Source organism: Pipistrellus kuhlii, unplaced genomic scaffold (assembly GCF_014108245.1).
Source record: "Pipistrellus kuhlii isolate mPipKuh1 unplaced genomic scaffold, mPipKuh1.p scaffold_m20_p_21, whole genome shotgun sequence".
NCBI classification, from domain to species: Eukaryota; Metazoa; Chordata; class Mammalia; order Chiroptera; family Vespertilionidae; genus Pipistrellus; species Pipistrellus kuhlii.
This window is the reverse complement of record NW_023425520.1, coordinates 11,880,059-11,895,026: the sequence shown is the minus strand read 5'-3', so window position 1 is coordinate 11,895,026 and position 14,968 is coordinate 11,880,059.

Sequence of the window (14,968 nt, the reverse complement as noted above, 5' to 3'; positions counted from 1 at the left end):
AAAGTCTTTCTCCTTTTGTAGTTGTATGTTGAATGTTAACTATATTGAAGTTTTATGCTTTTTTGTAAGATTTGTTTGCCTATTCTTTTTGTTTGATTGTATGTTTTTGTTAGCTGGGTTCTAGTCACCTTTATTGGAGGTTATTAATATCGCAAACACATTTCTATTCAGTGCCTTGTGTGTTGTACCTGGTTGTGTTGTATTTTGTGGCTTTAAATCAAAGCAGGAGAGAGAGAACTACATAACCAGACATCCTGAAAACAGATATCATGGGGAGACAAAGAAACAGCCCACATATGAAAGAAAAGCAGGCATCACCAGAAAGGAAATGAAGGAGTTAGAGGCAAGCAACCTACAATAGCAAGAATTCAGAGTAATGATCATAAGATGGCTAAAAAGAATGGAAGATAAATTTGACAATATGAGTAAGAACCAAGAGAAAATGAAGAAGAATCAAGAAGAAATGAAAATGGCATTGCTACTGTAAAGAACTCATTAGAAAGCATCGAGAATAGACTAGAAGAAGCAGCGGACTGCATCAGTGAGCTAGACAACAAGATGGAAAAAAATACCCAATTAGAGCAGCTTCTGGGAAACAAAAATTAAAAAGCAGGAGGAGAGCCTAAGGGAACTTTGGGACAATACAAAACAAAACAATATTAGAATAATAGGGGTTCCAGAAGGAAAGAAAACTGAGGAAGACATGGAAAACATATTTCAAGATAATGACAGAAAACTTTCCTGAGATAGAGAAGAAAAAAACCACACAAATCCAAGATGCTCACAGAGTCCCAAGCAAAATGAACCCCAAAAGACCAATGCCACGACATATTATAATTAAACTGGCAAACACCAACAACAAAGTAAGAATCTTAAAAACAGCCAGAGAGAGACAGAAAGTTACATATAAAGGAACCCCCATCAGACTAGCAACTGGTTTCTCCACAGAAACTCATAAGACCAGAAGGGAATGGAATGAAATATACAAAGTCATGCAAAGGAAGGGTCTGAATTCAAGAATACTGTACCCAGCAAGGCTATCAATCAAAATTGAAGTGAAATCAAGAGCTTCACAGACAAAAACAGACTAAGGGAATTTATCACCACCAAACCAGCAATGCAAGAAATGCTAAAGGGTCTACAGTAAAAATAAAGAAATAGAAAGTGAAGATGGAACACAAGGTATAGAATAAAAATGGTGTCAAATAAGTACCTATCAATAATAACTTTATTTTTTGTTTGTTTAATTTATTTTTATTTATTTAGCACAGAATACCAACTGTGTTCCCAGACTTGTGTTAGACATTGGATCCCTTGTTCAGTGTTTACATCTCAAGCCCAATTGCTACAAGGTTGACACCAGGGCTTTCGGTTTTATTACAGCCCTTAGGACGGGAACATCTGAACTAGCTCCCCTATGTGATGGGAGAGATGCAACAGAAATGCAAGCACGCCATCACTTCTCATAGGACAGAAAAGCTTGACTACAATAAGCCATCTTCTCAGGGAGACAAGGTAAACAGTCGCCATGGCGATCATTTCCCTCCTGCTACAGGCAACTACAAGTCTAGAAAGCAAGTGGCTTTCACCTCGTTCTCACGGATCACCTGCTCTGAGATTTTTCTGCATTAACCCGCTTGCACGTGGACAACCCTGTTGCTAACTTTGTGCATCTGAAGGGTTTGCCTAGAGGGGCTTCAGGGCTGGAGCCCAGTGTGAACCCTATCAATAATAACTTTAAATGTAAATAGATTAAATGCTCCAATCAAAAGACATAGGGTAACAGATTGGATAAGAAAACAAGACCCATATATCTGTTGTCTACAAGAAACCCACTTCATAAAAAAAGACACACACAGACTGAGGGTGAAGGGATGGGAAAAGGTTTTCCAGGCGAATGGAAATGAAAAAAAAAAAAAAAAAAAGCTTGGGTAGCAATACGTATATCTGACAAATTAGATCTCAGATAAGGAAGGCCACTTCATAATACTAAAGGGAGCAATCCAACAAGAAGAAATAACCCTGGTAAATATATATGCACCCAATACGGGAGCACCCAAATACATTAAAAAAAAAAAACAAACTGCTGGAGGACATTAAGGGAGAGATTAATAGCAATACAACCATAGTAGGAGATTTTAATACCCAACTGTCATCTTTGGACAAATCATCTAAACAAAAAATCAGCAAAGAAATATAAATCCTAAATGATTCGCTAGACCAGATGGAATTAATCGACATCTTCAGAACATTCCACCCCAAAGCCACAGAATATACATTCTTCTAAGTGCACATGGGTCATTTTCAAAGATAGACCACATGTTAGGACATAGGCAAAGACTCTTCAAATTCAAGAAGATAGAAATCACATCAAGCATCTTCTCAGATCATAGTGGCATAAAACTAGAAATTAACTACAATAAAAGTAATCCAAAGAAATTAAACACATGGAGACTAAACAGCATGCTATTAAACAAGGACTGAGTTACCAGAGAAATCAAGGAAAACATTAAATACATCCTGGGAACAAATGACAATGAAAACTCAACAATCCAAAATCTATGGGACACAGCAAAAGCAGTTTTGAAAGGGAAGTTCATATCCCTACCTACAGCCTATTGCAAAAAACAAGAAAAAATGGTAACAAATTATCTAATTCTGCAACTCAAAGAGTTAGAAAAAGAGCAACAAGAAAAGCCCAGTGTAAGCAGAATGAAGGAAATAATAAAAATCAGAACGGAGATAAAAGACATAGAGACCAAAGAAACAATACATAAGATCAACAAAACCGCCGAAACCGGTTTGACTCAGCAGTAGAGTGTCAGTCTGCAGACTGAAAGGTCCCAGGTTTGATTCCAGTCAAGGGCATGTACATTGGTTGCGGGCACATCCCAGTAGGGGGTGTGCAAGATGCAGCTGGTCGATGTTTCTCTCTCATCGACGTCTCTAGCTCTCTATCCCTCTCCCTTCCTCATTGTAAGAAAAATTAATAAAATATAAAATAAAAATTAAAAAACCACACACACACAAGAGCTGGTTCTTTGAAAGGATAAACAAGATTGATGAACCTCTAGCCAGGCTAACCAAGAAACAAAAAGAGAGGACTCAAATAAAATCAGAAACAAAAGAGGTGAAATAACAACAGACCCCGTCGAAATACAAAGGATTGTTACAAAATACTATGAACAACTCTATTCCAACAAACTGGACAACCTGGAGGAAATGGACAAATTCCTAAAAAAATATATAAGCTTCCAAAACTCAATCAGGAAGAATCTAAAAATCTCAATAGACTTGGGAAGAAATTGAAACAGTCATCAAAAAGCTTCCAGCAAACAAAAGCCCAGGGCCAGATGGCTTCTCAGGAGAGTTTTACCAAACATCCAAGGAAGAACTAAAACCTGCTGAAACCGGTTTGGCTCAATGGATAGAGCGTCAGCTTGGGGACTGAAGGGTCCCAGGTTCGATTCCGGTCAAGGGCATGTACCTTGGTTGCAGGCATATTCCCAGTGGGGGATATGCAAGAGGCAGCTGATCGATGACTCTCTCTCATTGATGTTTCTAACTCTCTATCTCTCTCACTTCCTCTCTGTACAAAATCAATAAAATATATTTTTTTTAAAAAAGAACTAAAACCTATCCTCCTCAGACTATTCAAAAAAATTCAAGAGGAAGGAACACTTCCAAACTCCTTTTATGAGGCCAGCATCACCCTAATACCAAAACCAGATAAAGACAACTCAATGAAAGAGAATTACAGGCCAATATCCCTCATGAACTTAGATGCCAAAATCCTCAACAAAATTCTAGCAAATCGGCTCCAGCAGAACATCAGAAAGATAATACACCATGACCAACTAGGATTTATTCCAGGAATGCAAGGATAGTACAATATCCCCAAATCAATAAATGTGATAAATCACATAAACAAATTGAAACATAAAAAATCATATAGTCATACCAATAGATGCAGAAAAAGCATTTGATAAAATCCAACACCCTTTCCTGATAAAAACTCTCAACAGGGTGGGAGTACAAGGATCATATCTCAACATAATAAAAGCTACATATGATAAACCCACGGCCAACATCATACTCAATGGGCAAAAACTAAAACCATTCCTTCTAAGAACAGGAACAAGACAGGATGCCCATTGTAACCCCTCCCGTTTGACATAATACTGGAAGTACTAGCCATTGCAATTAGACAAGAAGAGGGAATAAAAGGCATCCAAATTGGAAAAGAAGTAAAGTTGTCCTTATTTGCAGATGACATGATATTGTACATAAAAAAAACAAAAGATTCCATTAAAAAACTAATTGACTTCATAAATGAATTTGGCAATGTAGCAGGATACAAAATTAATGCCAAGAAATCCATGGCATTTCTATGCACCAACAGTGAAATTACAGAAACAGAGACTAAAAAAGCAATTCCATTTACCTTTGCACCAAAAAAATTAAGATACCTAGGAATAAACTTAACTAAGGAAGTAAAGGACTTATATGCGGAAAACTACACGACACTGAAAAAAGAGATAGAGGAAGATGTAAACAGATGGAAGAACATACCATGTTCATGGATTGGTAGAATTAACATCACCAAAATGTCCATATTTCCCAAAGCAATCTATAGGTTCAATGCACTCCCCATTAAAATACCAATGGCAGCCGAAACTGGTTTGGCTCAGCGGTAGAGCGTCGGTCTGTGGACTGAAAGGTCCCAGGTTCGATTCCAGTCCAGGGCATGTACATTGGTTTCGGGCACATCCCCAGTAAGCGGTGTACAAGAGGCAGCTGGTCAATGTTTCTCTCTCATTGATGTTTCTAGCTCTCTATCCCTTTCCCTTCCTCTCTGTAAGAAAAATCAATAAAATATATTAAAAAGAAAAGGAAAAAAAAAAAGACAGGACCATGTCCTAAAAAAAATTAAAATAAAATAAAATACCAACAGCATATTTCACTGACCTAGAAAGAACTCTCCAAAAGTTCATTTGGAACAATAAAAGACCCCAAATAGCCACAGCAATCCTGGAAAAGAATGAAGTAGGAGGGATCTCAATATCCGATTTCAAGCTGTATTACAAAGCCACTGTTCTCAAAACGGCTGGTACTGGCTCAAGAACAGACATATAGATCAATGGAATACAATCGAGAACCCAGATATCAACCCAAATCACTATGCTCAATTAATATTTGACAAAGGAGGCACGAATATACAATGGAGTCAAGACAGTCTCTTCAATAAATGGTGTTGGGAAAATTGTACAGATACATGCAAAAGAATGAAACTAGATCACCAACTTACACCATACACAAAAATAAACTCAAAATGGATACAGGACTTAAACATAAGACAGGAAACCATAAAAATACTAGAGGCATCCACAGGCAGCAAAATCTCAGACATATGCCAAAAGGACTTCAATGATACTGCCCCTAGAGAAGCTAAAGAGAAAATAAACAAATGGGATTACATCAAAATAAAGCTTTTTTACAGCAAAAGAAACCATCAACAAAAACAACAAGAAAGCCCACTGTATGGGAGAACATATTTGCAAATGTTATCACTGAAAAAGGTTTAATCTCCAACACCTACAGAGAGCTTATACAACTAAATAAAAGGAAGATGAATGATCCAATTAAAAAATGGGCAATGGACGTAAATAAAATATTTTCAAAAGAAGACAGAAGGAAGGCCAAGAGACACATGAAAACATGCTCAAAGTCACTAATTAACTAAGAGATGCAAATCAAAACAACAATGCGGTACCATCTCACACCTGTCAGAATGGCCAACATCAACAAATCAATAAACGACAAGTGTTGGCGAGGTTGCGGAGAAAAAGGAACCCTCGTGCACTGCTAGTGGAAATGCAGACTGATGCAACCACTGTGGAGAACAGTATGGAGTTTCCTCAGAAAACTGAAAATGGAACTCCCATTTGACCCAGTAATCCCACTCCTAGGAATATATCCCAAGAAACTAGAAACACCAATCAGAAAGGATATATGCACCCCTATGTTCATAGCAGCACAATCTACAATAGCTAGGATTTGGAAACAGCCTCAGTGCCAGTCAGCAGATGATTGGATCCAAAAACTATGGTACATCTACACAATGGAATACTATGCTGCCATAAAAAAGAAGGAATTCTCATCATTTGCAGCAACCTGGATGGAATTGGAGAACATCATGCTGAGTGAAATAAGCCAGTCAATGAAAGAAAAACACCACATGACCTCACTCATTTATGGATAATAAAGACCATTATAAACTGATGAACCAAAAGATAGAACCAAAAGAACCAGTAAAGCAACAAGCAGACTGTCAAATTACAGCGGGGAGGGTAGGGAGATCTGGGGGAGATAAAAGATCAACCGAAGGACTTGTATACATGCATATAAGTACAACCAATGGACACAAAACTCTGGGGAGGGAGGGTATGTATGGGGAGGGGGAGCAAGGTAAGATATATATACAGATAATAATTTAATTTTTTTAAAAAGAAATAAAAGAAAAGAATATACAGAAACTCAACTATAGAACAACGTACCCCAAGAATCAAACCAAAGATCTGGAATATAAGGAAGAAAAAAATCACCCAAACAGAGAGGCAGAAAGAAAGAAGAATCCAAAAGTGTAAGGATAGTGTAAGGAGCCTCTGGGATGGCTTAAAGCGTACCAACATCCGGATTTTCGGGGTGCCAGAGGAGAGCGAGCAGGATATTGAAGGCTTAATGGAAGAAATAATGACAGAAAACTTTCCCTACCTGGTAAAAGAAATAGACTTACAAGTACAGGAAGCATATAGAACCCCAAACAAGAGGAATCCAAAGAGGAACACACCAAGAAACGTCATATAATAATTAAAATGCCAAGGGAAAAAGACAAAGAGAGAATCTTACAAGAAGCAAGAGAAAAACAGCTAGTTACCTACAAGGGAGTACCCATACCACTGTCAGCTGATTTCTCAACAGAAACTATGCAGGCCAGAAGGGAGTGGCAAGAAATATTCAAAATGATGAACAACAAGAACCTACAACCAACATTATTCTACCCAGCAAAGCTATCATTCAGAATTGAAGGTCTGATAAAGAGCTTCCCAGACAAGAAAAAGTTAAAGGAGTTATCAACAACAAACCAGAATTACATGAAATACTGAAGGGTATTCTTTAAGGAGAGGAAGAAGAAAAAGGTAAAGGTAAAATTTATGAACAACAAAAAGACATAAGATACATACCTACCAACAAGTGAATCTAAAAATCAAGTGAATAAAAAATCTGAAGAACAAAATGGACTGGTGAATATAATAAAATCAGGGACATAGAAAGGGATTGGACTAACAATTCTCAGGGGGAAGGGAGTTTGAGGCATGAGGGAAGAGATTGGACAAAAATCTTACACCTATGGATGAAGACGGGGCGGGGGGTAAGGGCATGAGGTGGAGTTGGGGATCAGGTGGAGGGCAGCTATGGGGAAAGCGGGGGGGGGGGGGGAGAGGAACACCTGTAATAATCTGAACAATAAAGATTTATTATTAATAATAATAATAATAACAATAATAAAATAAAATGCACTGACCAATGCTGTGTAACACATGGGTTTAATCTCCTTCATTTCATTTTCCCACCATGTGAAACTAACATTCCATCAGAGGTAGACCTCCTTGATGGATAATCAGAAATGACAGAAAAAAGCAGAGAACTGGTTGTCAGACATTAAGTATTAAGAGTATTCATTTTTCCCCAAAGGCCTGAGAAGTCTTACATTTTCATCTAAAATATATCTTAAATAGAAGGTAAAATCATTCACAGAACATGCCCAACAACATACTGTATAAAAATAACACCTCTGAGGTCAGGTCAAGGTCGCCTTTCTTACCCAAGCAGAGCACAGTCTCCGCAAGAACTCCCTCTCTTCTTCCTACCCTCACGTTGAGCGAGCGTGCGCTTCCCACTTCCCATTGCCCAGGATGCTGGACTACCACTCAGGAAGTAAGCACGACTGAGCCTGTTTCCCAAAACCACGGAAACAACGTGAGTTGCCCGGAAAGCTGAGCCCCAGGGACAAGGTCAACAGCGGGGGAAGGACACAGCTCGATGACCCCTGCATGGCGAGGGGTGTTGATTGTGGGTCAAACAGTGCCCCCTACCGCCCGCCGCGGTCATTGCATTTGACGGGCATGATTTGGTATGTTTGGTTTATTTGCGCTGGTTGCCTTCCATCTAATCAAATATTTCCATTCGGTTTCCCTCTGCTCCCCGAGCTGCCTTTCCCGTAGCCGTGGCCGTGGCCCTGGCGGTTAATGCTTTGCTGAGGGGCCTGCAGCGGAGTGGATGATAAAGGAGCCGCCCTGCGAGGAAGACCTGGCGCAGAGAAAGGCTGGCGCAGGGGGCTAGGAGCAGGTAGAACAGGAAACCTTTGGAGGCGGGGAGAAGCGGGAGGAAAGGGGCGCGCTGAGCCGCCTCCCGGAGAGCCGGGGAGCGGGAGAGCGGGGGAGCGGGAGAGCCGGGGGGCGGGAGAGCCGGGGAGCGGGAGAGCGGGGGAGCCGGGGAGCGGGAGAGCGGGGGAGCCGGAGAGCCGGAGAGCGGGGGAGCCGGAGAGCCGGAGAGCCGGGGAGCGGGAGAGCCGGGGAGCGGGAGAGCCGGGGAGCGGGAGAGCCGGGGAGCGGGAGAGCCGGGGAGCGGGAGAGCCGGGGAGCGGGAGAGCCGGGGAGCGGGAGAGCCGGGGAGCGGGAGAGGAGAGCCGGAGAGCGGGAGAGCCGGAGAGGAGAGCCGGAGAGGAGAGCCGGGGAGCGGGAGAGCCGGAGAGCCGGAGAGGAGAGCCGGAGAGCGGGAGAGGAGAGCCGGAGAGCCGGAGAGCGGGAGAGCCGGGGAGCCGGAGAGCGGGAGAGCCGGAGAGCCGGGGAGCCGGAGAGCGGGAGAGCCGGAGAGGAGAGCCGGAGAGCGGGAGAGCCGGAGAGCCGGAGAGCGGGAGAGCCGGAGAGCGGGAGAGGAGAGCCGGAGAGCCGGGGAGCCGGAGAGCCGGAGAGCGGGAGAGCCGGGGAGCCGGAGAGCGGGAGAGGAGAGCCGGAGAGCCGGAGAGCGAGGGAGCCGGAGAGCGGGAGAGCCGGGGAGCCGGAGAGCGGGAGAGCCGGGGAGCCGGAGAGCGGGAGAGCCGGGGAGCCGGGGAGCGGGAGAGCCGGGGAGCCGGAGAGCGGGAGAGCCGGGGAGCCGGGGAGCCGGGGAGCGGGAGAGCCGGAGAGGAGAGCCGGAGAGCCGGGGAGCGGGAGAGCCGGAGAGGAGAGCCGGAGAGCCGGGGAGCCGGAGAGCCGGAGAGGAGAGCGGGAGAGCCGGAGAGGAGAGCGGGAGAGCCGGAGAGGAGAGCGGGAGAGCCGGAGAGGAGAGCGGGAGAGCCGGAGAGGAGAGCGGGAGAGCGGGAGAGGAGAGCCGGAGAGCGGGAGAGGAGAGCCGGAGAGCGGGAGAGGAGAGCCGGAGAGCGGGAGAGGAGAGCCGGAGAGGAGAGCCGGAGAGGAGAGCCGGAGAGCGGGAGAGGAGAGCCGGAGAGCGGGAGAGGAGAGCCGGAGAGGAGAGCCGGGGAGCGGGAGAGGAGAGCCGGAGAGGAGAGCCGGAGAGCGGGAGAGGAGAGCCGGAGAGCGGGAGAGGAGAGCGGGAGAGCCGGAGAGCGGGAGAGGAGAGCCGGAGAGCGGGAGAGGAGAGCCGGAGAGCGGGAGAGGAGAGCCGGAGAGCGGGAGAGGAGAGCCGGAGAGCGGGAGAGGAGAGCCGGAGAGCGGGAGAGGAGAGCCGGAGAGCGGGAGAGCCGGAGAGGAGAGCCGGAGATCAGGGACAGCAAAGGGCAAGGGCCGCAGCGAGGGGTGCGGGCCGGGTTGCTTTGGAAGCTCCAGGACCCGTGGTCGGGCGCTGCTGAGCAGGTAGAGCCAGCGGGGGATTGAGACTCAAATGGGACCTCTGCGCTGCTTTTCAGCAGGGGCGCCAGAAACCTTGGAGTAGAGAGTTGGAGGGGATAAAGAAGGTCAGTAAAGAGTAGATGTCTCGCCCTGACCGGTTTGGTTCAATGGATAGAGGGTCCCAGGTTCGATTCTGGTGTTAACAAGAGGGGGGGGGGGGGGGGGGGGGGAAGAACCATTGAAACCTGCAAAGAATTTTTTTGTGTGTGTGAGTTTACTTGAGCCAAACTGACGACATATGCCACATTATGCCGGGAAGCAGAACCTCAACGGATTGAGATAATGCTCCGGAGAAGGGCGGGTTACATTTCTCTGTTTATACACTGAAATCAAAGGAGGGTGTAGGTGGGTTACATGAAATTCATTGGTGATGGAGTAAGGAGGCGGGAGAAAGCAAAGTAAGGAGGTGGGAAACTCCTGGGATTGGATAAAAAGCAAAATGATGGACATGTACTTAGGTGAGAGCTGAATGATAACGAAGGAATTTGAGGCATCTGTCCTGGCGCCCACCACATTTGGTTGTGCCCCAGGGGCTCCGGAAAAAGGGAAGTTACAAGTTACCCAGACATCTCACAGATATGTTATCTTAGAGGCAAAAAGGCAAATGGGCTCAGTAAAAAGATCAAAGTTGATCTTTGGGAAAATATCTGGGACATGACTACCTACTATAACCTATTAGATATTTAATTTTCAAACCATCTTTTGTGGTTATCTTAGGTCTCTGGGTTTGCAAGACTGCCACGCAGGCCTTCCCTGAGCTTGTCAGGTCAGCATGTGGCTCTTTCCTTTCACACCGGTCAAGAGCATGTATCTCGGTTGCGGGCACATTCCCAGTAGAAAGTGTGAGGGAAGCAGCTGATCAATGTTTCTAACTCTCTCTCTCTCTCCCCTCCTCTCTGTAAAAATATATTTTAAAAAAAGAGTAAACAGAGGTGCCGGCGTGTCTCTCTCTCTCTCTCTCTCTCTCTCTCTCTCTCTCTCTCTCTCTCTCTCTCTCTCAACATCCTTCTGTCTCTGCCTTTTCTGCCTTTGTGTGTCCTGTGCCTCAAAACAGGCAAAATCGTGGCCAGTTCCAGTGAGCCATTTGCAATGTTACAGTAGCTCTGGGGCGCAATACCCCATCTCATCTTCCTTTTTATTATCCAGAGTTCTTTTTCAGTTTCTTATCTCAATAAAATGCAAGTGAAGGGGTCCAAATGCAAGTGAATAGGCATTTTCTGAATCCCCTTATCTGTCCCTAAGCAGAGCCTCCCAAGAAGAACACAATTGTCTTAATTCCCTCCCCTGAGAGTGTGCCAGCAGGAGGACTGACTGACACTGGAGAGAAGCATCAGCCAGACCTGGCACCAAGACCATCACCAGCTTGTCCACCCTCCTGAGGGCCACATGTCTCTCCTACGGCCCTTACTTCCTCTTTTTTTTTTTTTTTAAGTTAAAAAACAAACAAACACATATTGTATTGATTTCAGAGAGAAAGGGAGAGGGAGAGGGAGATAGAAACATCAATGATGGTGAAAGACCCCCAGAGGGAGACCCTCACTCTGTCCCATGGACCGACGGCGACCCCAATCAATCAACCGCAGGAGGCGTCACTTGATGCAAACAGCAAGAGGCTTTATTCCAGCGTGCTGGGGCTCAACTCGTAACTCACGCAGGAGTAGAGGAGTGGAGCCCCGAGCAGAAAATCTCACAAGTTTATAAAGGCAAAAACCACACATCGGGAGGGGTTACACACAGAGGGGAGAGGAGGGGAACAAAGGCCGTTAGGACATTCCAAAGGGGTCTGGACTCGTTGATAACTGGTTTTATGACAGTGCTTAAGCTTAGTCAACAGTCTCATCTGGTAATCTTGTATCCTATTTTTCTTAAATGTTAGAGTCCTGTGTTGCTTTGTTAGCCCTTAGCTCGGGCTGTTTCCTGGAACAGTCTTAAAGGTTATGTTCCCATCACTAGCTAGGGACCTTGGGGGTTGAGGTAAAACAGACAAGTTTTAGACATTTTATTCTTTCAATGGGAGAATCATTGATCAGCTGCCCCACATACACCCCACATCTGAGATGAAGCCCACAGCCCAGGCAGTGGAGGGGAGGAGAAGGGGGAGGAAATGGGCGTGCAGCCGGGGAAAGTAAAATGTAAAAAGAGCTGGCCAACCTTAATGGCTCTGAATGGTGGGAGCTATCAACTCATTGTTTAGTTGAGATAGTGGTAGTTGAAGCAACTTTAATTTGTTAATCGTATGTAAATTCTTGTTGATTTCTGTTGTTGGAATTTCCTGCCTAAAGGTTGTCTTTATCTCAGAACCTCATTAAAAGGGATGGCAAAAGGCCAGCCATGGGTAGTCCTCCCTTTAGAGGTGGACTCCCGCCAGGCCCCCCTTTTCCCAAATTAACTATTTTCTAGCTTCTTTTCATTTGTGTGCGGCCTTCTCCAGAAACACGGAACCCTGAAGAGTGGGCCCTGAACCACGCGGGTTGTGTTAAGGATCCCGCAGGAATCGAACTGTGACCTCCTGGTTCACAGGTTGCCGCTCAACCATTGAGCCTCACAAGCTGGACGCTTATTTCCTCTTCTCCCTCCCGCTCTTCCTTTTGTTGTGGGGTCGAACCCTGGGTTCAAAATAAGACCAACAGAGGCTGATTAATTAATTAAAAAAAAAAAAAAAGCAGGCAAGGGTTTATTGAACTGGCCAGGACAGCCACAAGAGCACCATACGTGGGTGAACTCCAAATGACTGCACCGTTTCAGGGGTAGGCAGTCCCTTTTAAAGGTTCAAACCACAGGAATTTTCCTTTGTTCTAAATTCTAAATCCTAAAGACTAAATTCTAAAGACTGGGGACAGCCCGCAGGGTTGGTTCCCAGTCACATCCTGCTGGACATTGGAATGTGGCCCTACCTTGCGATAGCCGATAACACAGAAGCAGAGCTCATCGGTTAGTCTCTAAAGGTTATCTACAGTTTCTGTCCCTGAAGCTACTGAGTCAGTGGGAATTAATCTCCTGTGGTCCTGATCTCAGGCAAGAGAAAATTGCCTTAGCCTCCAGGTCTCCACCTGGAAGCTGAGGTAAATATTCCGTGTTTAATCAGGCAGGAGCCAGACTTAGCAGGGTTAAAATTCAAACAGCAGTTTTTACCAAAGTATGGTTGCCACTATATTTCACTTTGAAATGACATAAGCCCCAAACTCTAACCACTTCCTTGGTTCTCATTTTTCTCTGGAGTCTTCGGGAGGTGATTAAATGTTCTTTTCTCTGACTAATCTGTCTTTGGTCAACTTCACCCCACGTACTGAACACAAGTGGTGAGAGGACAGCTTTGCCTCCCTGACACAGGCCGTCCAGCCTGAGCTGGGTTAGTGTCCTGCCTCCCGCATGTTCTTGGATGCCCTATGTGTTCGCCAGCCACTTCTCCCTCTGCCCGTCTCGCCCACCCTCCTCCTTGCCATTTCTGGTGGCCTCCCGGCCTCCTGTCCCCCTCTAAGACATAACTACTATGTTAGTACTGAATTCTTTCTCTTAATGGGAGTACAAACTCAAACATTGAAAATAGCAAATACCTAAGTGAGCCCTTACTTGGGGCCAGGAAGTGTTCCCAGCATCTTCTATCTCAGGTTTACGTCACTCGGTGGCGTTGTGGGCTGGGCGGGGAACCAGGGCCTGAGTCTGCGGCCCAGCTCACCACCTCAGCAGCAGCCTTCATTACATCTGCTCTCTGTTTTCAGGGGCCCATGTTGTGGTAGGACCAGGTGTAAGACAAGGGGAAGTTATGTAGCCTGTTCTACAGAAAGCATTCAAATTCAAAATTTTAAAGCATCGTTTTTTGCCAAAGGAAACCATCAGCCCCTGGATCCGGACCACTGGGCAGGCCGCTGGTCTATGGCCTCTGTCCCACAGCAGCTCCCTCCCAAGTAAACACTGACTCCTCAGCCATAGCCATTCCTCTCTGAGGTCACTGGGTGTCCAAGGATGGGTGAACGGCCGCTGGCATTTCAAGCTCGTGGTGGTTAAAATGGAACTGAACTCCTGACCCCCACCCCTTCCTCAAAGTGGGCTGCTCTGTGAGTCCATCCTTCTGACATTAATCTGTGCTCACATCATTAGCCTGGGTTCATGGTAATTCATCTGAAGAAAATGAAAACACTAGCTAGAAAATATATAAGCACCCCATGTTCATTGCAACATTATTTACAACTAGAGGCCCAGTGGATGAAAATTTGTGCACTCAGCGCAGTGTGGGTCACCTCGGGGGATGTCCCACTGTCGGCTTAGGCCCGATCCCCAGGGCAGTCAGACATCCCTCTGGCAGCCTGGGAATTCTCAGGAGATGTCTGACTGACGGCTTAGGCCTAAGCCGACATCTCCTGAGAGTTCCCAGGCTAAGCCGTCAGTCAGACATACTTAGCACTGCTGAGGAGATGGGAGAGGCTCCCACCACTGCCACTCTCAGCCGTGAGTCCAGCTTGTGGCTGAGCAGCACTCCCCCTGTAGAAGCACATTGATCACCAGGGGGGCAGCTCCTGCATTGAGCATATGCCCCCTGGAGGTCAGTACACATGATAGCAACTGGTCGTTCCCTGTCTCCCACCTTTAGGGTCAATTTGCATATTATTCTTTTATTATATAGAATAGCCTAGGTATGGAAGCAACCTAAGTACCCATTGATAGATGCATGGAGAAAGATGGAGAAAGAATGGCTAAATAAAATGTAATATATACACACAAAATAGAATATTATTTAGCCACAAGGGAATCTTGCCATTTGTTACAACATGGATGAACCCAGAAGCTATTATGCTAAGTGAAATAAGACAGAGAAGACAAATAGCATATGATTTCACTTATGTGTGGAATCTAAAAATATATATATATATTCTTAATAAAATACAGCCTCCTGTTAACATCTTATCTAGTGCTTAAGTGCTTTAAATGGACTTTTGCATATGCTTTCTCATTTGATCATTGCATGGAGTAAGAGAATAAGATGTAATCTCTCTTTGTAGTTGAGGTCACTGAAGTTCTAG